Genomic DNA, 27,225 nt, shown 5'->3' with positions numbered 1-27,225 from the left:
TCACAGTCCACCTAGGCACAACCTACCCTTTTTAGCGCAATGCTTAGACCCCTCTCGCGCATCTGAAAGTTCCCCGAACCCGAACCGGGCTGTCGTTACCGATGGGTCCAGAACATCTCCGAACATCCCTTAATCGTCATCGGTTTCTTGTTGGACTCTCCTAAGCTATTTATTCTTGATCGTCTGATTACAATCAGAGGGTCCAAATCACCCTTAACCAACACCCACCTTCTATATAAATATCGGGGCAACCCTAGGCCTAGCCATCCCATCCACCCAGTCCCATCTGCGCCGCCACCGCTCTCATTCTTCCCCTCGGGATCCATCCCCACCAAACGGAGCCTCCGACCAGATCCCTGGTTTTGCGCGCAGCCGCCTGAGCATCGCGATGGATCGAGCACTTCGCCTCCAAGCACAGCCTCCCCTGCTCAAGCCCCGAGCCTCCCGCCGTCCAGGAGCATGAGCTCCATCATCTCGCTGCCGCCAACCGGAGCAGCAGCTCAGCCGGTCATCCCCGTCGTTGCCGAACCTCGCCACCTCGCCGATGCCCCAAGACCCCGCGTCAAGCTCCTCTGCCTATTGCCCCTCCCCTACAGCCACGAGCGCCTTGAGCTCCATCTCGCGTGCCACCTTCTCATCCCCGCACAGATCGGGGACTCCAAGCTCCCTCGGTCCAGCCGTCCAGGAGGACGTCGACCCACGTCGCCGCGCAATGCTACTCCCGCGCCACTCGACCTCCGCCTCCTCTGCTTGCATCTCGCCGGAGCAGGCCCCACCCCGTCACCGGGAGCTTGCGCCAAGTCCGCCGTCATCCTCTGCTCGGGAACGAGCTCCACGCCGTCCTCTGCTTCGCCGCATAGACCCCGCCGCTGCCGTTCGAGCTCTCTAGCTGGATCTCCCTCTCTGCCGTCAGGAACGAGCTCCCCACGCCTGGATCCACTCGTTCTCGCCTCGTCCACGTCGCCGGGAGCCACACCATGGACCTCTGCAACCTCGACGAGAGCCTCGCTCGCGCCCTCTCTGTTCCGTCGCGTGCGTCGTCTTCCCCGCGCGCCGCAGGAGACCGGCAACCACCCCGGCAAGCTCCATCGCCTTCCCTCATACCAGCTCCGCCGCAGCCGATGTCTTTGCCAAGCCCTCCATCGTGCCAAGTCCGTGCTGCATCCGCTTCTTCCCCTACGCTGCTCGAGAGGAGAAGAGCGCAGTGCTGCAGCTTCTGTTGACCCCGGCGCCCGTTGACCCAGCCTCGCACGGCCTCCCATGCCAGGTCGCAAGGCCGAGCGGGCCTCCTCACCCAGCCGGCCTGCCCGGCCTCCTCCCACCGAACTGAGCATGGCCCAGCTATGTGAGCCCCAGCCCTCCTCTTTGTTAGCCCAGATCTATCCATATTCGGCCCAGTTCTCTTTTTTTCCTGTTCTGTGAATTTCCTAATTTCTAGGGAATTGGCAGAATTGCAGAAAAGTCCCTAGAGTTCATGCATTTATTAACTCATCAATCGTGCATCATATTAAAATGATTTATATATGAAAAATGCCTAGAATCTTGTCTAGTTTCATAATATCCAACTTTCATGCATGTTTAAAATGTTGTTTGTGTTTATTTTGCATAATGCCATGTTAAAAATGCTTTATTTCATAACTAAATAACCGTAGCTCCATTTTAAATAAACTTTATATGTAAATGGGGCAGAAAATGCCTAGTTTAACATGGTGCACTCATCTTGCATGTTTAACCACTCTAAAATATGCTTTAGGACAGAACAGTACCAAATCTAATATATGCTCATGAGGAGTTTCCGGATTTGTTGTTTGTTGTTCCGGCCTCATTTAAACTTGCCTAGATGTGTAGTTTACTTTTGCTTAACCTCTTGCCATGCTAACCAACATTTAATATTGTTGAGTACATAAACGGGAGAGAACTAAATAAGTCACGTGGCGTTTCGTCAATATGCAACTCGTTGCATATTGAGCTCCACTTAATTTGTAGTATTGATTGTGCATATTGCCATGCCATGCCTCATTAATCCGGACATGCATCATACTTGGTTGTGCATCATGCCATGCTCATGTGGTGGTTGTTTACTTTGTTGTTTGCTTCTTTCCTGTATTGCTTCTTCGGGTTAGTTTCGAAAACGTCGCGTTTGTGAGGATCCGTTCGACTACGTCCGTTTGTCTTCTTCATGGACTCGTTCTTCTTCCTTGCGGGATCTCAGGCAAGATGACCATACCCTCGAAATCACTTCTATCTTTGCTTGCTAGTTGTTCGCTCTATTGCTATGATGCGATACCTACCACTTCCTATATCATGCCTCCCAAATTGCCTTGTCCAGCCTCTAACCCACCTTGTCCTAGCAAACCGTTGTTTGGCTATGTTACCACTTTTGCTCAGCCTTTCTTATAGTGTCGCTAGTTGCAGGTGAAGATGAAGTTTGTTCCATGGTGGGACATGGATATGTTGGGATATCACAATATCTCTTATTTAATTAATGCATCTATATACTTGGTAAAGGGTGGAAGGCTCCGTCTTATGCCTGGTGTTTTGTTCCACTCTTGCCGCCCTAGTTTCCGTCATACCGGTGTTATGTTCCTTGATTTTGCGTTCCTTACACGGTTGGGTGTTATGGGGACCCCTTCACAGTTCACTTTGAATAAAACTCCTCCAGCAAGGCCCAACCTTGGTTTTACCATTTGCCTCACCACCACCTACCCTTCCCTCGAGTCGGCCAACCCGAGGGTCATCTTTATTTTAACCCCCCCGGGCCAGTGCTTGTCTAAGTGTTGGTCCGAACAGAGCCACTTGCAGCGCCACCACGGGGAAACTTGAGGGTTGGTATTAGTTGTACATAGTGTTCATCCGGTGTTGCCCTGAGAACGAGATATGTGCAGCTCCTATCGGGATGTCGGCGCATCGGGCGGTCTTGCTGGTCTTGTTTTAGCATTGTCGAAATGTCTTGTAACCGGGATTCCGAGACTGATTAGGTCTTCCCGGGAGAAGGAATATCGTTCGTTGACCATGCGAGCTTGTGATGGGCTAAGTTGGGACACCCCTGCAGGGTTTGAACTTTCGAAAGCCATGCCCGCGGTTATGGGAAGATGGGAATTTGTTAATATCTGGTTGTAGAGAACTTGGCACTTAACTTAATTGAAATGCATCAACCGCGTGTGTAGCCGTGATGGTATCTTTCCGGCAGAGTCCGGGAAGTGAACACGGTTCTTATGTTATGATTGAACGTAAGTGGTTTCAGGATCACTTCTTGATCATTTCTAGCTTCATGACCGTTGCTTTGCTTCTCTTCTCGCTCTTATTTGCGTAAGTTAGCCACCATATATGCTAGTGCTTTGCTGCAGCTCCACCTCACTACCCTTTCCTGCCCATAAGCTTAAATAGTCTTGATCTCGTGGGTGTGAGATTGCTGAGTCCTCGTGGCTCACAGATACTTCCAAACAGTTGCAGGTGCCGATGATACAAGTGCAGGTGACGCAACCCAGCTCAAGTGGGAGCTCGATGATGATCTTCATCGTTGTTTTGTGTCTTTTCCAGTTGATCAATAGTGGAGCCCAGTTGGGACGATCGGAGATCTAGCAATTGGGGTTGTCTTCTTTTATTTTGGTTCCATAGTCGGACCTTGATTGTATTCTGGATGATGTATGACATATTTATGTTTTGTGTGAAGTGGTGATTCTAAGCCAACTCTTTATCCCTTTCTTATTTAGTACATGGGATTGTGTGAAGATTACCCCTCTTGCGACAAACCTACCATGCGGCTATGCCTCTAAGTCGTGCCCCGACACGTGGGAGATATAGTCGCATGATGGGTGTTACAAGTTGGTAATCAGAGCCTTCCCCAACTTAGGAGCCCCCTGCTTGATCGAATCGCTGACGTTGTTGAGTCTAGAACAAAATGTTTTGAGTCTTAGGATTATATATATCGGAGAGTAGGATTCTTTTTACTCCTCAGTCCCTTCGTCGCTCTGGTGAGGCCTCCTGGCGTAGAAGTTTTGACTCTCCTCTCCTCAAATTTCTTGAATTTTTTAGGATCACGCGGCTATCTTGGAATCGTTCCGATGGTTTTGTGATGAGAACATTGTTCTTGGTGCCTCCTAACATTTAGGGGTTGTGGCAGTGTCCCGGGGAGTTGAGCTCCGAGGTGTTGTCGTCACAATTTTATCGTTGCAGTTTTGGAATACCTGAGTTCGCCAACTTCAAAAATCTCTTTTATGCAGTTGTTGGTGAGATAACCTCGACGCCACCCACTACTGGGGTGGGAGTTCGGGAGTATTGCCATAACTCGTATAACGGATGCTTTTCGAAGGTTGAGGTAAATGATTTCCGAAGATTTCTTGGTTATGTGTTGAAGGATGGATACAAATGGATGTAGGATTTGCTAGTTTTGGGTGAGATATTATGCTTTCACTGTATCCCCAACACCTGATTGCATAACCAGAAAGTTTCGGGAGTTTATAAGTGGGAATTCAAGTAGCTCCTAGAATAATTTTTCCAACAGACACATGATACGATATGGGATTTATCATATGTTTGTTTCCGGCTTATTCTGTAAGCCAATCCTTTGTTTTGTTTTGAGTTGTGGTATTCGAGTTGCTTCAATGTCAAGTGTTGATTCCATACGTCCCCTAAGTGGTGTTCTCATATTTCTATGTGAATACTAATCCCTCATGATAATCGAGATTGTCATGTCAATCCTTTTCAACCGGCATGTTCCTCTTCAAGTGGATCCGATCATTTTCAACATCTGCAAGATCCAATCTCACTTTTCTCAACGTTGTTCGTTTCATTCGTTCCCAAGTTGCTTTTGTTTTTCCCGCCCTGCCACCCTTTCTTTTTTCTTCAAGGATTCAAATTTCTTAATCATGTATCCTTTTATTTGTGAGAAGTCTCTCCATTCAGTTCCGTCAATGTTCTTATCCGGTGATTCTCAGGAAGATACTAACGGAGCCTCAAGTTTATCATTCTTCAATTTTTTTCTTCTCCGGTGGATTCAATTCAAGCTTTGTCGATCATATACTTTCCTCGTTTTAAATGTTTTCTCATGCCGGTGCACCTCTTAATCATTCACCTCTCACCATTCAATTGTTCCGGAGTGCTAAAGATATCTCCAAGATTCGTGTTTCCACTCTGTATTCGTTCAAGCTCTTTCGAGATTGTTATCTCATTGAAGCCATTTAATTCAACCGGTGCAATCTCTCTTCAAATCATTCCAATGATTTATCTTTGAGTGGGCCCTAACCCACAGGTCTTTTCCCAGGATCTTACCTGACTCTTCTATTTTTCTGGAGCTACTATCAAATTCTTCTCCAAGTTTGACGTAAGAATGAATTATCACCAGTCATATGTTTTTCTCCAAGATCTTCCAAATTATTTTCATCGTTGGCTCAACCTTCCTATTCGTCATCCAGGAGTATCTCAACAATTCATGGTGGTGTTTCTCGTCGCCATTCTCAGATTTGAAGATCGAAGAAGAGTTTTCCTCCAAATCTACCCGTTCTCTCAGGATTCATGGTTCTAACTTGTTGCCATCCTCTCATAATTGTTCTCGACTATGAGAATTCTTTTCACCCATCCGGAGCAATTCAGGAGTCTTTTCAGTTTGATTCTCTGGAGCCCATCATTTTAGAATTATTCATTCCAACTTTCAGCTCTCGTTCTCCAAATCATACCTGTGCATCATTGAAGTATTATCTAATCAACTCATGATCTCTTCGTTCTATTGTATCTAAATTCTCCCAAGTATCTTTGTTCATTTTCCAATTCTTTCCGGTGAATTGTGCTTTTCCTACTTTCATGTTCAATTCTTACGGTGGTCCATTCAAGATTCATCTTCTCTTGTTATCATATCAATTCACTTGTTCTCTCATAAATTCTACCGGTGATCCGTGAGTTGAGCTATATCCCTCTTCAATATTTTCAAGAGGAATAAGTAGTATGCCAAATCCGTTCCTGGTCATCAATTTAAATTGGTGAAGGATAAGCATAATGCAATTCTTATTCTTGTTTCATCCAGGTAAATTAATTCCTTATTCTAGAGGTTCATCAAATTCTCGATTTCAATTGTTTCATTTTTCTTTTCTCGGAGTCCCAAGCTCTATCAATTATATCACGACGGAGACATCTAAATCATTATAAGGCTTCACCTTGTGTTGTCAACTTCTCTTTCCTTTTATCATCATTTTGTTACCGGAGTTCTTCATGGTGGCTCTACATGGTGGTTCATCAAGGATTCCTTTCATTCTTCAATTGTTCGTCAAAATTTCTCTCGAAGTTTTGATCTGCCAAGATATACTCTAAAATAAACATGGTGTTCAACACATGTCTTGTTTTGAGGAGTTCAAGCTCTCTTCATCTTGCATTCCGAAGTGCAATTCGTTCTACCTTATCTTTTGAGGTGGTGTTATGTCACTCTTGACAATTTTCCCTTCGTGTTTCATGATTCACAAGTTTTTCAAGAGTGACATATCTAAATCTGTCATTTTCTCTTCGCTCAAGACATCTTTTCAACCCATCAATCTCTTCATTGGAATTATCTTGGGTTATATTTCACCTAAAGCTTTCCCTAAGGATTGTTGCTACTTATGGTGCTTGTAAAGGACCCAAGTTCTTTATTTACCTTCCGGTGAAATAAGTTTCTCGTCTCCTTGTTGATATCAATCCAATCTGTCGTTTCCGTTAGTGGCAGAATTTCACCTCATAATTTGAGACGTTTTCCATAAGGTCACTACAAGATTATTCTTTTTGTTGTTGATTTTCCAACAACTCCGTTCAACCCTTCTTTACAGGAAGGCTCCTTCATGTTCATTCATGGTGGAAGTTGATGTTCTCTTCTCTGTTCTTTTCATTCCACTCATTTGTTCTGAAGGAATTGTGATGTAACTCTCTTCGACCCATCATCTCATTTTGTAAAGATCATGTTCTTTCCTTATGCTTATCCATTCAACCGGAGTGTCGTGTCCTTCATTCAAGTTCTTTCATCTTATCAAGTTTTGCCTCCCTTCTCAACCGGAGTGCTATCTGGAATCCTTCTTACCCCTTGTGCCATTCTTTCAATAGTTCCGGAGGCAGTGTGTTGTTGATTTCATCAAGTATCCTCTCATCTTGTCAAGTTCATGTTCAATTCCTTCCATTTTCACTCGGAGTGCGGTCCAAATTATATCATTCTTTTTCCTCCTCTATCTTGTTTCTACTGAAGTGTTGTCATAATTGATCCTTATCGTTCCTTGTACATCTCGTCTCTACCGGAGTGCTTGCATGTACTTCTTGTCTATTGTACCCTTTTTCTTATGTCTTTCAACCCACAAGGTTCTCGTAATGTTCTTTGTCCCTCTTTTCTAACGGAGTGTTTTAAACTTTGTTCATCTTCCTTGTATTCCTTCTTTCAATTTGTTCAACCTCTCAAGGTTCTTTGGTTTCACTCGTTTGTCAAAGAAGCAACTTTGTTTTATCTCTTTCTCCTCTATTTCCCCCGGTGCCATCCTAGATCTCGGATGAGATCCTCTCGTAGTGGTGGAGTGTTGTAATGCCCCGAGACCGTTGCGCCAGGTGTCTTCCAGTTATTCGCTGTTGTTGCGACGTCATTCGCTTGCGTGTTGCATCTTGGCATGTCATCATGTGCATTGCATCATCTTGTTTTCAAAACTTGCATTCACCTGGGTTCCCCCAGTTCTTTCCGTTGTCCGTTCTGAGCCCAGATACACTTGCACGCGCCCGCGGCACATCCAAAATATTATTTTTATAAGTGGCCGGAAAATGTTCTCGGAATGGGATGAAAGTTGGCGTGCGGTGTTGTTATGTTGTCAGTAGGTCGCCTGCCCAGTTTCATCGCATTCGAAGTCCGTTTGATGCCCCAACGGATAACTAGAGCGGCATTATAGTCAGTTTATTCGTCGGACGTTTCGGTCCCCGAAACTGCCGCTGGGCCTCTCCTTCTCTTTTCTCCTCTCAGCCAAACTCCTCTTCACAGTCCACCTAGGCCCAGCCTACCCTTTTTGCGCAGTTCTTAGACCCCTTTCGCGCGTCTGAAACTTCCCCGAACCCGAACCGGGCCGTCGTTACCGATGGGTCCAGAACATCTCCGAACATCCCTAAATCATCATCGGTTTCTCGTTGGACTCTCCTAAGCTATTTATTCTTGATCGTCTGATTACAATCGGAGGGTCCAAATCGCCCTTAACCAACACCCACCTTCTATATAAATATCGGGGCAACCCTAGGCCTAGCCGTCCCATCCACCCAGTCCCATCCGCGCCGCCACCGCTCTCATTCTTCCCCTCGGGATCCATACCCACCAAACGCAGCCTCCGACCAGATCCCTGGTTTTGTGCGCAGCCGCCCGAGCATCGCGATGGATCGAGCGCTTCGCCTCCAAGCACAGCCTGCCCCGCTCAAGCCCCGAGCCTCCCGTCGTCCAGGAGCACGAGCTCCATCATCTCGCTGCCACCAACCGAAGCAGCAGCTCAGCCGGTCATCCCCGTCGTTGCCGAACCTCGCCACCTCACCGGTGCCCCAAGACCCCGCGTCAAGCTCCTCTGCCCGTTGCCCCTCCCCTGCAGCCACGATCGCCTTGAGCTCCATATCGCGTGAAACCTCCTCGTCCCCGCGTAGATCGGGGACTCCAAGCTCCCTCGGTCCAGCCGTCCAAGAGGACGTCGACCCACGTCGCTGCGCGATGCTACTCCCGCGCCACTCGACCTCCGCCTCCTTTGCTTGCATCTCGCCGGAGCAGGCCCCACCCCGTCGCCGGGAGCTTGCGCCAAGTCTGCCGTCGTCCTCTGCTCGGGAACGAGCTCCACGCTGTCCTCTGTTTCGCCCGCATGAACCCAGTCGCTGCCGTTCAAGCTCTCTGGCCGGATCTCCCTCTCTGCCGTCACGAACGAGCTCCCCATGCCCGGATCCGCTCGTTCTCGCCTCATCCACGTCGCCGGGAGCCACACCATGGACCTCTGCAACCTCGACGAGAGCCTTGCTCGCGCCCTCTCTGTTCCGTCGCGTGCGTCATCTTCCCCGCGCGCCGCAGGAGACCAGCAACCACCCCGGTAAGCTCCATCGCCTCCCCTCGCACCAGCTCTGCCGCTGTCGGCGTCTTTGCCAAGCCCTACATCGCGCCAAGTGCGTGCTGCATCCGCTTCTTCCCCTACGCTGCTCGAGAGGAGCAGAGCACAGTGCTGCAGCTGTTGTTGACCCCGGCGCCCGTTGACCCAGCCTCGCTCGGCCTCCCATGCCAGATCGGAAGGCCGAGCGGGCCTCCTCACCCAGCCGGCCTGCCCGGCCTCCTCCCACCGAACTGGGCATGGCCCAGCTATGTGAGCCCCATCCCTCCTATCTATTAGCCCAGATCTATCCAGATTCGACCCGGTTCTCTTTTTTTCCTGTTCTGTGAATTTCCTAATTTCTAGGGAATTGGCAGAATTGCAGAAAAGTCCCTAGAGTTCATGCATTTATTAACTCATCAACCGTGCATCATATTAAAATAATTTATATATGAAAAATGCCTAGAATCTTGTCTAGTTTCATAATATCCAACTTTCATGCATGTTTAAAATGTTTAAAATGCTGTTTGTGTTTATTTTGCATAATGCCATGTTAAAATGCTTTATCTCATAACTAAATAACCGTAGCTCCACTTTAAATAAACTTTATATGTAAATGGGGTAGAAAAATGCCTAGTTTGACATGGTGCGCTCATCTTGCATGTTTAACAACTCTAAAATATTCTTTAGGAAAGAACAATACCAAATCTAATATATGCTCATGAGGAGTTTCCGGATTTGTTGTTTGTTGTTTTGGCCTCATTTAAACTTGCCTAGATGTGTAGTTTACTTTTGCTTCACCTCTTGCCATGCTAACCAACATTTAATATTGTTGAGTACATAAACGGGAGAGAACTAAATAAGTCACGTGGCGTTTCGTCAATATGTAACTCGTTGCATATTGAGCTCCACTTAATTTGTAGTATTGTTTGTGCATATTGCCATGCCATGCCTCATTAATCCAGACATGCATCATACTTGGTTGTGCATTATGCCATGCTTATGTGGTGGTTGTTTACTTTGTTGTTTGCTTATTTCCGGTGTTGCTTCTTCGGGTTAGTTTCGAAAACGTCGCGTTTGTGAGGATCCATTCGACTACGTCCGTTTGTCTTCTTCATGGACTCGTTCTTCTTCCTTGCGGGATCTCAGGCAAGATGACCATACCCTCGAAACCACTTCTATCTTTGCTTGCTAGTTGCTCGCTCTATTGCTATGCTGCGATACCTACCACTTGCTATATCATGCCTCCCAAATTGCCTTGTCCAGCCTCTAACCCACCTTGTCCTAGCAAACCGTTGTTTGGCTATGTTACCGCTTTTGCTCAGCCCTTCTTATAGCGTTGCTAGTTGCAGGTGAAGATGAAGTTTGTTCCATGGTGGGACATGGATATGTTGGGATATCACAATATCTCTTATTTAATTAATGGATCTATATACTTGGTAAAGGGTGGAAGGCTCAGCCTTATGCCTGGTGTTTTGTTTCACTCTTGCCGCCCTAGTTTCCGCCATACCGGTGTTATGTTCCTTGATTTAGCGTTCCTTACATGGTTGGGTGTTACGGGGACCCCTTGACAGTTCGCTTTGAATAAAACTCCTCCAGCAAGGCCCAACCTTGGTTTTACCATTTGCCTCACCACCACCTACCCTTCCCTCGGGTCAGCCAACCCGAGGGTCATCTTTATTTTAACCCCCCCGGGCCAGTGCTTGTCTAAGTGTTGGTCCGAACAGAGCCACTTGCAGCGCCACCTCGGGGAAACTTGAGGGTTGGTTTTAGTTGTACGTAGTGTTCATTCGGTGTTGCCCTGAGAATAAGATATGTGCAGCTCCTATCGGGATGTTGGCGCATCGGGCGGTCTTGTTGGTCTTGTTTTAGCATTGTCGTAATGTCTTGTAACCGGGATTCCGAGACTGATCGGGTCTTCCCGGGAGAAGGAATATCCTTCGTTGACCGTGACAACTTGTGATGGGCTATGTTGGGACACCCCTGCAGGTTTTGAACTTTCGAAAGCCGTGCCCGTGGTTATGGGTAGATGGGAATTTGTTAATATCCGGTGGTAGAGAACTTGGCACTTAACTTAATTAAAATGCATCAACCGCGTGTGTAGCCATGATGGTCTCTTTCCGGCGGAGTCCGGGAAGTGAACACGGTTCTTGTGTTATGCTTGAACGTAAGTAGTTTCAGGATCACTTCTTGACCATTTCTAGCTTCACGACCGTTGCTTTTGTTCTCTTCTCGCTCTTAGTTGCGTAAGTTAGCCACCATATATGCTAGTGCTTTACTGCAGCTCCAGCTCACCACCCTTTCCTACCCATAAGCTTAAATAGTCTTGATCTCGCGGGTGTGAGATTGCTGAGTCCTCGTGGCTCACAGATACTTCCAAACAGTTGCAGGTGCCGATGATACCAATGCAGGTGACGCAACCCAGCTCAAGTGGGAGCTCGATGAAGATCTTCATCGTTGTTTTGTGTCTTTTCCGGTTGATCAGTAGTGGAGCCCAGTTGGGATGATCGAGGATCTAGCAATTGGGGTTGTCTTCTTTTATTTTGGTTCCTTAGTCGGACCTTGATTATATTCTGGATGATGTATGACATATTTATGTTTTGTGTGAAGTGGCGATTGTAAGCCAACTCTTTATCCCTTTCTTATTCAGTACATGGGATTGTGTGAAGATTACCCCTCTTGCGACAAACCTACCATGCGGCTATGCCTCTAAGTCGTGCCCCGACACGTTGGAGATATAGCCGCATCGTGGGTGTTACACCTAAATAATCAAACAAAAATTCCCAATGGAGTCAAAACCTTTACTTTTACTGCTTGGGAACCACCACTAGCGTGCTTAGCATGGAAGATGTTGATAACTGATGGTCGTGAAGTGAATAAGAAGGGTGCGTGTCTCAAAATATCATTTATCTCTCTTTGAAAAACTGAGCTCTGGCACCTCTACAAATCACTGCTTCCCTCTGCGAAGGGACTTTCTATTTACTTTTATGTTGTGTCACCACCTTCTAAAAACAAGTCCCAAAAACTGAGTAGAGCACAGCTCTCGTGATTTATGCATTGTGTGTAGCTAATGTTGGGTGCATCATGACTGGATCTTTTCTACCATGAATTACAATGTTTAGTCGCTGCTTGAACTTTGGAGGTACTCTGCATTTATGTTTTGCGGTCTCAGAAAGGGCTAGCGAGATACCATTATGGTCATATTATATCATGGTTGTTTTGACAACGTGTTGCCGTCTGAGATATCTTATTATTGCTCGCTAGCTGATTATGTCATTGATATGAGTCGTTATAATCTTTAAGAGTTATTGTTGACATGGTTAGTTATAATGCCGGTTGAAAACCTGGGTGTTGTTTAAGCTTATTTATGCAAACAAGAGCAGAAGTGTTCGTAAAAGTTTTTGTTTCTCACTTTCAGTTTATCAACTGAATTTCTTGAGGACAAGCAAAGGTTTAAGATTGGGGGAGTTGATACGTCTGCAACATATCTACTTTTTCTCATGCTTTTCCTCTTGTTTTGGACTCTAATTTGCATGATTTGAATGAAACTAACCCCGGACTGATGTTGTTTTCAGCAGAACTACCATGGTGTTGTTTTTGTGCAGAAATAAAAGTTCTCGAAATGATACGTAATTTTGCGAGGATTTTTTATACCAATAATAAGAATTTATGGAGCCAAGACCCACCGGAGAGGGGCCCCTGGGTGGGCATAACCCACTAGGGCGCGCCCCCTCTCCTAGCGCACCCAGGTGGGTTGTACCCACCTGGTGGCCCCGTTGACGACCCCTCTGATACTATAAATTCACATATTTCTAGAAAAAAATCAGGGAGAAAGAATTATCGTGATCCACAAGACGGAGCCACCGCCAAGCCCTATTATTCCTCGGGATGGCAGATCTGGAGTCTGTTTGGGGCTCTGGAGAGGGGGATCTTTGTTCTTCGTCATCACCAACCCTTCTCCATCGCCAATTCCATGATGCTCCCCACCGGGAGTGAGTAATTCCTTTGTAGGCTCGCTAGTCGGTGAGGAGTTGGATGAGATTCATCATGTAATCGAGTTAGTTTCGTTAGGGTTGATCCCTAGTATCAACTATATTCTTAGATTCATGTTGCTATGACTTTGCCATGATTAATGCCTGTCACTTTGGGCCCGGGTGCCATGATTTCAGATCTGAACCTTTTATGAATTCATCATTATATCCATGTTTTAGATCCAATCTTGCAAGTTATAGTCACCTAATATGTGTTATGATCCGGCAACGCTGGAGTGACAACAACCGGGCCCACTCCCGGTGATGACCGTAGCCTGAGGAGTTCATGTATTCACTATGTGTTAATGCTTTGTTCCAGTTCTCTATTAAAAGGAGGCCTTAATATCCCTTAGTTTCCAATGTGGACCCCGCTTCCACGGGAGGGTAGGACAAAAGATGTGATGCAAGTTCTTTTAATAAAGCATGTATGACTATTTATGGAATACATGCCTACATTATATCGATGAACTGGAGCTAGTGCTATATCGCCCTAGGTTATAACTGTCTCATGATGAATGTTATCCAACAAGTCACCGATCCAATGCCTACGAATATATCTTATATTGTTTCTACTAACTTACTATTGCTATCATCACTGTTACACTTGCTACAAATTACTGCTATCACTGTTACTGTTACCGTTGCTACTGTCACTACTATCAAAACTATCAAACTACTTTGCTACTAATCACCGTGATGTAGATAATTAATCTCTAGGTGTGGTTGAATTGACAACTCAACAGCTAATACCTTCAAATATTCTTTGGCTCCCCTTGTGTCGAATCTATAAATTTGGGTTGAATACTCTACCCTCGAAAACTGTTGCGATCCCCTATACTTGTGGGTTATCAAGGGAGCATAATGAACAACAGAGGGATTCATACAAAACTACTACAACAAGCAAAACTATGAAATCATTAGCCTAGTATAAACTAGATTGTGAGCCTCAGGCAGTAATAGTTGGTTAATAGACTTCAAAGCTTCAGGCACACTTCGACAGAGTAATTAAATGGTAAGGCCTTTAATTATGTCAACTAATAGTTATACAAGTACGCAACATCAGGCATCATTGTTTGGGCATCTCATTAACTGAGGACAAATAAAGCAATTGAAAAGAGAAATTTAACTATGCCTGAAACAAACAAGCAATTGAACTGTTGAGTTGATAGCATGCATACATGCACGCCTCAATAACATCCATGGCCTAGCTAAATTTACTATATAAAGGAACAAGTAATGTAATATTGTTTGCCCCCTATGAAGTATCTCAACTAGTATGTAATCAATATCCTAGTAATGATAGGGAGGCTAATGATGTGAATATGCATTTGGTTATGAAATTTATGACACTGACAACTCTACCATGGCAGGAAGCAGTTTCGCACTGTTCACTAGTAGAAGATGTTTTAGATATTTAAAAGTAGACTACATCCATAATGAGTGAATAGATACATTAAAATGTGTTTACATACATCTGATTTACAAAAAAGTTAGAACATCATATAGTAGTGAGTGGAGGGGTTTTTAATCAATGGCCTAATGACTGTGTTACAGGTGAAGAACCCTACACAAGCACAATGTCAGACAAATAGGATGTCCTGGTAATTGTAATACAACGTGACTTACCTTAACTGGTTGAACAGGCTCAGCGCTGCTCCTCCTTCTCTTGCAAGGCTCCTCTTCCTAACATCTTGTACTTGGAAATCCTCAGTCTTATCTTCATTGCACCCCCTCTGCAAGGTGACACAAGCTAGTTACTGGTCCCCTTGGAAGATAAATATGCATACTTTCTAGTATGTAAACAACACAAAAGGATGATATTATAACAAAACAACACCACATAATGAAACATGCCAAATCTCTTGCACACAATGAAATGAGCATTTACTATGTGTGCACTATGTAAAAACTAGACATACCTTCGAACTGGATCTCCAGGTACTCTTGGAGAGCCTACTTTAGTGTACAACCAAAACCTTTATGTCACCTATCTGTTATACAATCTCCCACTACATCAACCCTTAGTGTTTAAATTGTTAACAAGCTCTGTTAGGTCAAGAACAACAAGTAATCAAAGGAAACAGTGCTAGTATGGCTGGCTGACACAAACAAGCAATTGAACATATGTGTGAGCAAATCTTACATATCAAGAAAAGAAGCATAGAAGGAGGCTTAAAGACCATCACTCGACTGACCAGCTTTAAGGGGCATTTAAACATCATGTGCCACGTATGAACTAACATAAATATTGCATATTCCAGATTATATAATGAAATGCACATGTATTAGGTTATGCCATGTATGATGATGCCTAAATATACACTATAGTAGGCAGGAATGATTCATCATTACACGCATAAGTGAATTGCAGGTTAAGGGCTAGTTATATTCCGCCTTTTCAAAGCTTATTGTCAAAATAAGCCATAAAATATGTAAAGATGCCATTTTTGAGTTATGGGCTTGGGCTTAACTTATTTTGCTTTGGAGGGGGTGTTTTGGGTAGAAGCTCACTAAAAATTGAAGGGAAGGGGAATAGTGAAATGACTCTGTTGTCTGCCTATATTACACTCAAAATGCCACTGCTCACGCCTGTGTCACACCTGACCCTCAAGTAAAAACAAACACGAAAGCGTTCATTGCCTTGCCCGCTTGCATCTCCTCTCACCTTTCCCTCTACCTCGATCCCCTGCCTGCAGCGCTAGGGTTCCTCTAGCGAGCCATCACCACTGGTCCCATCTGGCCTGCTCCTCGATGATGCTCTGTCCAGGTAGGCTACATGGCTGGCGGGTAGGGCCAAATCTCCCCGGCTGCTCGTCCCTCTGGCGCCGCCCCTCATTCTCATGGTCTCCAGCAGTTGCTCTGCTGTGGTCCGTCCAACACACTACTCCGGTGGGCGCCACACAACTACGGCCGATGCCACCCTATGGCAGAAGGCACCTCATTCCCCCTCCCCTCCTCCCAGGACGTGGCCTTGAGGTGTTGTTAAAGGTTGAGCTCATCCAACAAGGTGAGGATCTCCTATGATTTTTTTGCCAAATTTCCATGCTGATCCGCTATACGATGAATTGCTAGGAGCTGCTTTTGTTGCTGCTATATGATGCATTGCTATGAGCTGCTTCTGCTGCTGCTATATATTATGCATTGCTATGAGCTGCTCCTGCTGCTGCTATATGATGAATTGCTATGAGCTGCTACTGCTATATGATGAATTGCTATGAGCTGCTGCTGCTATATGGTGAGTTGCTATAAGCTACTCCTGCTGCTATACGGTGAGTTGCTATAAGCTGCTGCTGCTATATGATGAATTGCTATGAGCTGCTCCTGCTGCTGCTATATGATGAATTGATATGAGCTGCTCCTACTGCTGCTATATGATGAATTGCTATGAGCTACTACTAGTATATGATGAATTGCACACTGCTGCTGTTGTATGATGAGTTGCTATGAGCTACTATTGCTATATGATGCTTTCAGGTGGCGCTGCTATATGATAATAACCAGCCACTTGGACCATCGAATTTTGATAAATAATTGTTCTTCATTTAAATTGAGGTCATGCTTTCCTCGTTTAAAATAGGCAATGGGATCTCTATGGAAGACATTGACCAAAGTAGATTGTGCCAAGTAGATGGTATCTTTGTATTTGCATTTTGAACAAATATTGATGGTCTGTTTTCCTATCATATTAATTACTACACTAGGTTCAATTTGTGATGTTTGCAAGTCAAATTAATTTTCATATAGGCTGCAAAATGACAAAATATAATGCAATCTAGACTTTTCACTGATCATACCACAGCTGAAAAGGCGGGCAATGAAAAGAACTGGTTGGCTTATTACATGGAGCTTATTTTCTTAGGATAACTCGAAATAACTGTCCTTCAGAAACTTGGCCAATAGAACTAACATACAAATAACACGTCACGATGATTGCAATGGAGGCCTAGTTCTTTTGCCAGATTCTCCCAGAATCTAACCCCTGCCCAGATTCTCCCAGAATCTTTGAGCCCCATTTGTTTTACAATCCTACCTAGTTAGGATCTAATTAGGTAGGATTGTAAAATAGAAGGGGGTCAAAAATTCTAGGAGAAGCTACAGAGGGGAAGATTCCGGGAGAATCCTGCAAAAGAACTGGGCCGAAGTGACCTACCATAGCACACTATATAGGCTCACTGCTGCCTCTCCTTTTTTGCCATGTTCCATGAAATTGCCACATACATCTTGTACTTTTTCATTGCGTAACCCTATCTGCAAGTTGACACGGCTAATTTTAGACATCTCTACATGATAATACATTGCATATCCCTTGCGCATATTTAAACCACCAATTAACATTGTGTGCGTAGCATAAACTAGCCATGACTCTGTGTGCTGGACTAGCAGGTACTCTAAGTGAGTCTAATGTAGTGCACTGGAATTCCTAGATGCCACCTATGATTTTGTGTAATGTACAACCAAGCATCTAAGCTTGGGGATGCCCCGGATGGCATCCCCTCTTTTGTCTTCAATCCATCGGTAAAATTACTTGAGGCTATATTTTTATTCACCACATGATATGTGTTTTTCTTGGAGCGTCTTGTATTATATGAGTCTTTGATTTTTAGTTTGCCACAATCATCCTTGCTGTACACACCTTTTGAGAGGGACACACATTAATCCTGAATTTATTAGAATTCTCTATGTGCTTCACTTATATTTTTGAGCTAGGCAGTTGCTCTAGGGCTTCACTTATATATTTTTAGAGCACGACAGTGGTTTTATTTTGTAGAAATATGAACTCTCATGCTTCACTTATATTATTTTGAGAGTCTTAAAAATAGTGTGGAATTTTTCTTAGGTTATGAATTTGGTCCTAATATGATGGGTATTCAAGAGAGATACAAGAAAAACATTCATGTAGATCATTGAGTATTTGAGAAGTTTGATTCCTTGCAATTCTTTTGAGATATAAAGATGGTGATATTAGAGTCATGCTAGTTGGTAATTGTTGGTTAATAAAAATACTCGTGTAAGGTTTGTGATTCCCAAAGCATGCACGTATGGTCTCTCGTTATGCGATGAAGTTAGAGCATGATTTATTTTTGACTGTTTTCCTTATGAGTGGAGGTCGGGGACGAGCGATGGTCTTTTCCTACCAATCTATCCCCCTAGGAGCATGCGTATTAGTAATTCGTTTTGAGGGCTAATAAATTTTTGCACTAACTATGTGAGTTCTCTATGACTAATGTTGAGTCCATGGATTAAACACAGTTTCACCCTTCCACCTTTGCTAGACACTCTAATACAACGCAACTTTCACCAGTGCATCAACCCACCCGATGCCTTCCTCAAGACATCCACCATACCTACCTATTATGGCACTTCCATAGCCATTCCGAGATATATTGCCATGCAACTTCCACCTTTCCATTTATTATGACATGCATCATCATTGTCATATTGCTTTGCATGATCATGTAGTTGGCATAGTGAAAGTGCAACTAATCCCTGGGTGGTTTCGGTAATTCAAAACAGCATATACCTCATTAAACTAATATTCATTCAAGATAAATATTTCTGGAAGTTCAATGAATGGCATGGCATGAACTAGAGATGTGGACCCCTCAAAATGCTAAGGACAAATATTGGTAAAAGCTCAAGACTCTTCATCTTTATTTTAGTGATCCAAGATCACATTGAGTCCATAGGAAAACAAATACTATTAAAAGGGGATGAGGTGTTGCTTAATGGCTTGCTTGCTCAAATGCTTAGTGATATTGCTCCAAAACCCTTAGCCACTTTCTCCATCCAAATCTGTCAAAACCCTAAACTCCAACTCGGCCCCACCGATTTTTTCAACCCGGAGCCACCAAGTTCATATGATATAGCCATATTCAGAAACCCTAATAGTTCGTTCACACTGATATGGATCTCGGTCTCACCGAGATGGCCTTGCCAACTCTTTGATGCCCGTTGCAATTATTTTAGTCTCACCAAAATAGCAATCGGTCTCACTGAGATGGCTTGACCAACTCTCTGTTGCCTTATTGCTTCACTTCGGTCTCACCGAGTTGATGCAATCAGTGCCATCAAGATGCAGTTTTCCCTAAGCCCTAGCACATCAGTCCCACCATGTTTTTCTAGTCGGTCCCACCGAGATCCCTAATGTTCACATTTTTTGAACTAATTAGTGCCACCGAGTTTAACCATTCGGTCCCACCGATATGAGTCAAATGTGTATAACAGTTGGATTTTGTGTGGAGGCTATATATACCCCTCCACTCCCTTCTCCATTTGTGAGAGAGCCATCAGAACGTGCCTACACTTCCAACATACATTTTCTTAGAGGGAACCACCTACTCATGTATTGAGATCAAGAAAATCCATTCCTACCACTTGAACCTTGATTTCTAGCCTTCCCCAAGTTGCTTTCCACTCAAATAACTCTTCCACCATAGCCAAATCTGAGAGAGAGTTCAGTGTTGGGGAGACTATCATTTGAAGAACAAGAGCAAGGAGTTTATCATCAACACACCATCCATTACCTTTTGGAGAGTGTTGTCTTCTAGATTGGTTAGGTGTTGCTTGGGATCCTCCGTCAAGATGTGGAGTTGAACCAAGAAGTTTGTAAGGGCAAGGAGACCGCTTACTTCATGAAGATCTACCTGAGTGAGGAAATTCCTTCGGGGGCGATGGCCATGGTGGGATAGACAAGATTGCTTCTTCGTGGATCCTTCGTGGGTGGAGCCCTCCGTGGACTCGCGCAGCCGTTACCCTTCATAGGTTGAAGTCTCCATCAACGTGGACGTACGATAGCATCACCTACCAGAACCACACCAAAAATCTCCGTGTCTCCATTGCGTTTTCCTTCTCCAAACCCTTCCCTTTACCTTCATATGCAATGTTTTACTTTCCGCTGCTATACTCTTATAGTTGCATGTGTAGGTTGATTTCTTGCTTGTGCTAATTGATAAAATCTGCCCACAACTAAAATTGGGAAAATGATAGATTTTTATTTGGTCGAGTAGTCTAATCACCCCCATCTAGACATACTTTCGATCCTACAAGTGGTATCAGAGCTTTGGTGTCTATTTGCCTTGATTTCTATAGCTTTGGTGATCATAGCCTTGGTTTCATAACCTAGGAGAGCATGGCGTCTAGCGAGGGAAATTATCACCGTAGAGGTCCCTACTTTGATGGTATGAATTTTGCTAATTGGAAGCATAAGATGAAAATGCACATTCTTGGTCATAACCCCACCGTTTGGGCCGTTGTGCGTATTGGCTTGCAAGGTGATTTCTTCGAGGATGGAAAAGAACCGAATCATGATGCAACAGTGGAAGAAATGAAAATGTTGCAATACAATGCTCAAGCTTGCCATATTCTCTTCAATGGATTGTGCCCCGAAGAATCCAAAAAAATCAGCCACCTTGAGAATGCAAAGGAAATTTGGCATACTTTGGTTGATATGCATGAAGGTACCGAGTCTGGCAAGGAATCCAAGTTGGATGTGCTTCAAAGTCAACTTGACAAGTTCAAGATGAAGGATGGTGAAGGAGTCACCGAAATGTACTCTAGGCTTACTCTCATCACAAATGGGATTGCCGGCTTAGGAAGTGTAGAGATGACCGACAAGTTCATCATCAAGAAGATCCTAAGAGCCTTGGATGGAAAGTATGATACCGTGTGCACATTGATCCAAATGATGCCCAATTACAAAGATCTCAAGCCCACGGAAGTCATTGGTAGAATTGTTGCTCATGAGATGTCACTCAAGGATAAGGAAGAGCTCCACAACAAGTAAATTGGTGCTTACAAAGCTTCAAGTGATGCTCCTACACCATCAAGTGAGAAGCAAGTCTCTAATGAAGAACTGAGCTTAATGGTGAAGAACTTCAACAAGTTCTTCATGAATAGAAGCAAAGAGAGAAGCTCCAAGTCAAGGTCCTACAATGTCAAAAGATTGTCTAGTCGTGATCGTAATTGCTACAATTGTGGAAGACCCGGACACTACTCCAATGAGTGTACGGCTCCCTGCAAGAAGAGAGAAGACTCACCAAAAAGGAGGAGTAGGAGAGATGAATCATCGCCAAAAGAGAGAAGGATTAGAGATGATCATTATGAACGAAGACCCTCTCATAGAAGAAAGGATTCAGAAAGGAAGGACAAGTCATGAAAGAGCTACACAAGACGAAGACATCAAGCTCATGTTGGTGAATGGGTATCCGGTTCCAACTCTGACAACTACTCCGAGAGAAGCTATCACTCTGACTCCGACTATACTCAAGATGAAGGTGTTGCCAGTCTTACACTTGTGTCATCCAACTCCTACGACATATTTGACTCACCAAATGAAGGAATTGGAAGATGGTTCATGGCTAAAGGCCCTAAGGTATTACACCCGAGTATGTTGATTTTAATAGTTGTGAAGATGATTTCCTAGGTGATGATGATTTACTGGTTGACAACACTAGTGATGAAAACTATGATGAACTTGCTAGTAATCATGCTAATCAAGATGAAACTAAAGACAATGATAAGAAGGAGATTGAGCATCTAACTAAAGAACTAAACACTCTTAAGTTAGCTCATGAAACAACTCTAGAGGATCATAAATAGCTCTTAAGGACTCATGAGAAGCTACGCTTCGAGAAGCTAAATTTAGAGCAAGAGCATGAGTTTCTAAAAGCTATCAATGATGATCTTTGACAGAAGATTTCTTCTTATCTTGTGAAATGTATCCTCTTGTCTACTTATATGCCACAAGTAAAATCTAGCAACAAGAGCAAGAAAGATTCTTCCTCTACTAGTAACAATAACCATGTTTGTCGTGGGTGGACATGATCACCTATGGGGCCACATGCCCCTTGTCGTTCGACAGAGGGGAGATCACGTTGCACAAAGAGCGGAGGACATGAAGCAGCACAACGATGATACTAGTGGTTTTCACCAAGTTTCGGACCGCTGAGAAGCGTAAAATCCTACTCCTACTTTGGTGGATTGGATAGAGGAACACGACGACACGCAGAGCCACAACCCGGCAAGATGGCCTCGAGGAGAGCTGCTACGCGAGTACAAGTGTGAGAAGACCCGAATCCCTCTCTAGATTGCCTTGGACCTCCTTTTATAGCTCAAGGGGTAACCATGGTGGCAAAACAGACATTATCATGTGATTAGATAGCCAACAATGCTATCATACCTAACTTTGGCACTTATGACAAAATGCCATAAATGCTTCCTTAGGTGTCGTGCGGGGATGCATTCCCGACAAGCTTATATCGCTGCTTAGCTAACTTCTGCTTATCATCTTGACACGCCCCTAGACGGGTGTCAATCGGGCATGATTTGTCTTCCAGCAAACCGCGACGTGCTTAGTGAGAGTCACTTAGTCACCTAGGGGGCTCGACACACTGCATCGATAGGTGACTAGCGTCATGGTGTGGTGGAGCGGTGGTAATCGGCATGTTCCTGCCGGGGCAGGGCTTTCTTGGCCTTCTTGTCGAGGTGCACGCTTCGGTCTCCAGCCGTCTCGGAGACGCGGTTGGCGCGACTTGATCCTGTTCTTGTCTAGTGCATCGACCTTGCCGGCCTCGCCTGGCCAGCAAAGGACACTTCTCTTGGAATCTTTGTCTTGTATGTTTGCTTGTTCTTCTTGATGTGCTCCTTGATCTCACGAAGAGCGGCTTCTCTGGCTTGACTTCGCGTTATACATTGGTGCTGGATGTATGAACGTTAGTACACCCACGCACGAGCTCGGTCGGCAAACGCGAATGTTTGTTTCACTGACAGTAGCCCCTGGGCCTGGCCCACATGTCCCGTTAAGCATCATTGGGGTAGGCCCTAACAACGTGTAGGCAGACGTCCTGACCAAGATGCGACCAGATCCAGGTTTCTGAGACATTCTTTGCTTCTTCATTAACCTGAAATAGAGTTAGTTCCCGGTTTCCCCACGAGTTGTGTTGAACGGCGTGAGGCTACCCACGTAATGGTCCATGGGCCGCCCACATTCACAGGGAGTTGATTGTAGTGTCTGCGTGGTTCGGGGAGGTAACTGCCATTTTACTCATCCCATTACCCCTGCCGTTTCTGCCATGTATGATGCATGCATTGCGCAGGGTTTGTGGTGGATGCGTAGGGCATGAGAATGAGTGCCATGGAAGAAAGCTCGGCAGCGTGGATAGGCGTAGGAGGGTGGTCGGTGATTCTGGACATCGCCAGTGACACAGATGGACCGGATTGGTGGAGCGGGGCGGTTGCCATGGGGTACTGGGGAGCCAGCCCCCTGCCACGCTCCACTATAAAAAGGGCGCAGAGGTGGACAAAAAGGGCTCACCCACGCATCTCTTTCTTCTTCTTGTGCCCCTCTACCACCATGGTGAGGGGAGAGGGCGCGGTCGAGCTCTGGCGGTGGCCACAAGGGCTTCCTCTCGGCATCGTGTCCCTGCCCTGGTAGGGGACGTGGGGGCAGGATTCCGTGCGCAAGGTGGAGCCAGAGGACGTGGCCATGGCCGGCGTGTAGCTCGGGGCCAGGGAGTGTTGGGGAATGCAGTATTTCAAAAAATTTCCTACGATCACACAAGATCTATCTTGGAGATGCCTAGGAATGAGAGGGGAGAGTGTGTCTATGTACCCTCATAGAGCGAAAGCGGAAGCGTTTAGTAATGCGGTTGATGTAGTCAAACGTCTTCACGATCCAACCAATCCTAGCACTGAACGTACGGCACCTCCGTGTTTCGCACACGTTCAGCACAATGACATCCCTCGAGCTCTTGATCTAGTTGAGGACGAGGGAGAGTTCTGTCAGCACGACGGCGTGGCGATGGTGATGATGAAGTTACCGGCGCAGGGCTTCGCCTAAGCACTACGATGATATGACCAAGGTGGTAAACTGTGGAGGGGGGCACCGCACATGGCTAAGAGATGTCTGTTGTGCCTTTGGGGTGCCCCCACCTCCGTATATAAAGGGGGAGGAGGAGGCCGCCCCCCTAGGGCGCGCCAAGTGTGGGGAGTCCTACTAGGACTCCCTAGTCCTAGTAGGATTCCCTCTCCTTTTTTCCTTTTCGGAGTAGCAAAGGGGGAAAGAGAGAAGGAGTAGGAGAGGTAAAGGGGGCGTGTCGGTGCACAAAAGTAGGGGCTCTCTTTTGTGCCCCTTTACTTGTGCGCGGACAGTTAGAGTCGCGCTTGTGGCCACACCTAGCGGGGAGAGGAAGCAAAACCACAAGACAACCAGAACAACGCCAAGACCAGAGACACAAAGAGCAAGAGGGCGAGGTGGACTCCCCTGGCAAGACCCTTGCCGGGGCGGCCTCCGCAGGCCCGACAAGAGCCTTGCCGGGGCAACTTGCCCAACGCCAACAGAGCGTGCCACCCTTGAGCCCAAGGGTTCCAACACCATCAACCACATTGGAACCAAGGCTCGGGAGGCACCTCCATGGTGACATACAAATCTGTCTGAAGATCATAAACACACAAGATCAGATGAGGACCAGAGGAGGACGGCCCTCGACAAGATCCTTGCCGAGGAAATCCACAAGACCCCCGGCAAGATCCTTGTCGGGGACGACCGTGATGCCGCGGCAAGACCCTTGCAAAGGACACCTCCAGGGCCACAGCCAGGCCCACGTCTGCCAAGACTCCACCGCCGTCCCTGTACAGCTGCCATCCCAACCAGCTGGGCAGGCACCTACGTGGCGACGCGCAGCCTCCAGGCCAATTCAGCAAACACCTACGTGGTGGCATGCAGATCTTGATGAAGACTCTACCACCATGCTAGCCCAGCAGCCATTCAACGTGGCACTACAACGCCTCATCAACTCGGACACGCGTCGGAGCCAAGCGAGGCGGTGACAGCTGGGACGAGCTTCCTTGCCATCACCGATAAAGCAAGAAGGGCATGTCGGCAGCGCATTAAATGTGTTTGTCCGACGCTGCCAGAGGATGGACTTAACCACCGTATACCTTTCCACCTCCTATGTGCCACTGTGGCGACCCCATTTGACTATAAAAGGAGGCCCGGGGCGTACTGGAGAAGGATTCGGATCTTTTGGACTATGCACGCACCACAGCTAGTTCAAAAGCTCAATAACACTCAAATATATAGTAAATCACGACTAGGGTATTACGCATCCTTGTGGCCCGAACCTGGGTAAACGATCTTTGTGCTGGCCACTAGACCCGCTCTTTGCACAACCCCGCGCCCGCCAACCGTAGAAGGGATCCCAGTGATCCCATAGGTGTTGTTTCCACCGACAGGGGGTGCCTCCCCCACCCCTTGTCCAATTCGGATTGGCAGGGGGGCACCTCCTATGGCCGGCCCTCTCTCCTCCACTAAGGCCCATGTTGGCCCATTATCTTCCGGGGGGGGGGGGGGTTCCAGTAACCCCCGGTACTTTGTACTCCGAAACTTATCCGAAACTTCCCGAAACCATTCCGGTGTCCGAATGTAACCTTTCAATATATGAATCTTTACCTCTCGACCATTTCGAGACTCCTCGTCATGTCTGTGATCTCATCCAGGACTCTGAACAAACTTCGGTCATCAAGTCACATAACTCATAATACAAATCGTCATCGAACATTAAGCGTGCAGACCCTACGGGTTTGATAACTATGTAGACATGACCGAGACATATCTCCGGTCAATAAACAATAGCGGAACCTGGATTCTCATATTGGCTCCTAGATATTCTACGAAGATCTTTATCGGTCAAACCGCATAACAACATACGTCATTCCCTTTGTCATCGGTATGTTACTTGCCCGAGATTCGATCGTCGGTATCATCATACCTAGTTCAATCTTGTTACAGGAAAGTCTCTTTACTCATTCCGTAATGCATCATCCCATAACTAACTCATTACTCACATTAGTTGCAAGGCTTATAGTGATGTGCATTACCGAGAGGGTCCAGAGATACCTTTCCGATACATGGAGTGACAAATCCTAATCTTGATCTATGCCAACTCAACAAAGACCATCAGAGACACCTTTAGAGCATCTTTATAATCACCCAGTTACGTTGCGACGTTTTATAGCACACAAAGTGTTCCTCCAGTATTCGGGAGTTGCATAATCTCATAGTTAGAGGAATATGTATAAGTCATGAAGAAAGCAATAGCAATAAAACTAAACGATCATTATGCTAAGCTAACGAATGGGTCTTGTCCATCACATCATTCTCTAATGATGTGATCCTGTTCATCAAATGACAACACATGTCTATGCTCAGGAAACTTAACCATATTTCATTAACGAGCTAGTCTAGTAGAGGCATACTCGGGACACTCTATTTGTCTATGTATTCACACATGTACTAAGTTTCCGGTTAATACAATTCTTGCACGAATAATAAACATTTATCATGATAGAAGGAAATATAAATAACAACTTTATTATTGCCTCTAGGGCATATTTCCTTCGGTCTCCCACTTGCACTAGAGTCAATAATCTAGATTACATAGTAATGATTCTAACACCCATGGAGTCTTGGTGCGAATCATGTTTTGCTTGTGAGAGAGGCTTAGTCAACATGTGTGCAACATTCAGATCCGTATGCATCTTGCAAATCTATATGTCGCCCTCCTTGACTTAATCACGGATGGAATTGAAGCGTCTCTTGATGTGCTTGGTCCTCTTGTGAAATCGGGATTCCTTCTCCAAGGAAATTGCTCCAGTATTGTCACAAAAGATTTTCATTGGACCCGATGAACTAGGTATTACTCCTAGATAGGATATGAACTCCTTCATCCAAACTCCTTCATTTGCTGCTTCCGAAGTAGCTATGTACTCTGCTTCACACGTAGATCCCACCACAACGCTCTGCTTGGAACTACACCAACTGACAGCTCCACCATTTAATATAAATACGTATCCGGTTTGGGACTTACAGTCATTTGGATCAATGTCAAAGCTTGCATTGACGTAACCATTTAGGACGATCTCCTTGTCACCTCCATAAATGAGAAACATATCCTTAGTCCGTTTCAGGTATTTCAGGATGTTCTTGACCGCTGTCTAGTGATCCACTCCTGGATTACTTTGGTACCTCCCTGCTAAACTTATAGCAAGACACACATCAGGTCTGGTACACAGCATTGCTTACATGATAGAACCTATGGCTGAGGCATAGGGAATGACTTTCATTTTCTCTCTATCTTCTGTAGTGGTCGGGCATTGAG

This window comes from Triticum urartu, chromosome 2A (genome assembly GCF_056163025.1).
Source record: "Triticum urartu cultivar PI428250 chromosome 2A, HENAU_Tu73, whole genome shotgun sequence".
NCBI lineage: Eukaryota > Viridiplantae > Streptophyta > Magnoliopsida > Poales > Poaceae > Triticum > Triticum urartu.
Note: the sequence above shows the minus strand (reverse complement) of the source record.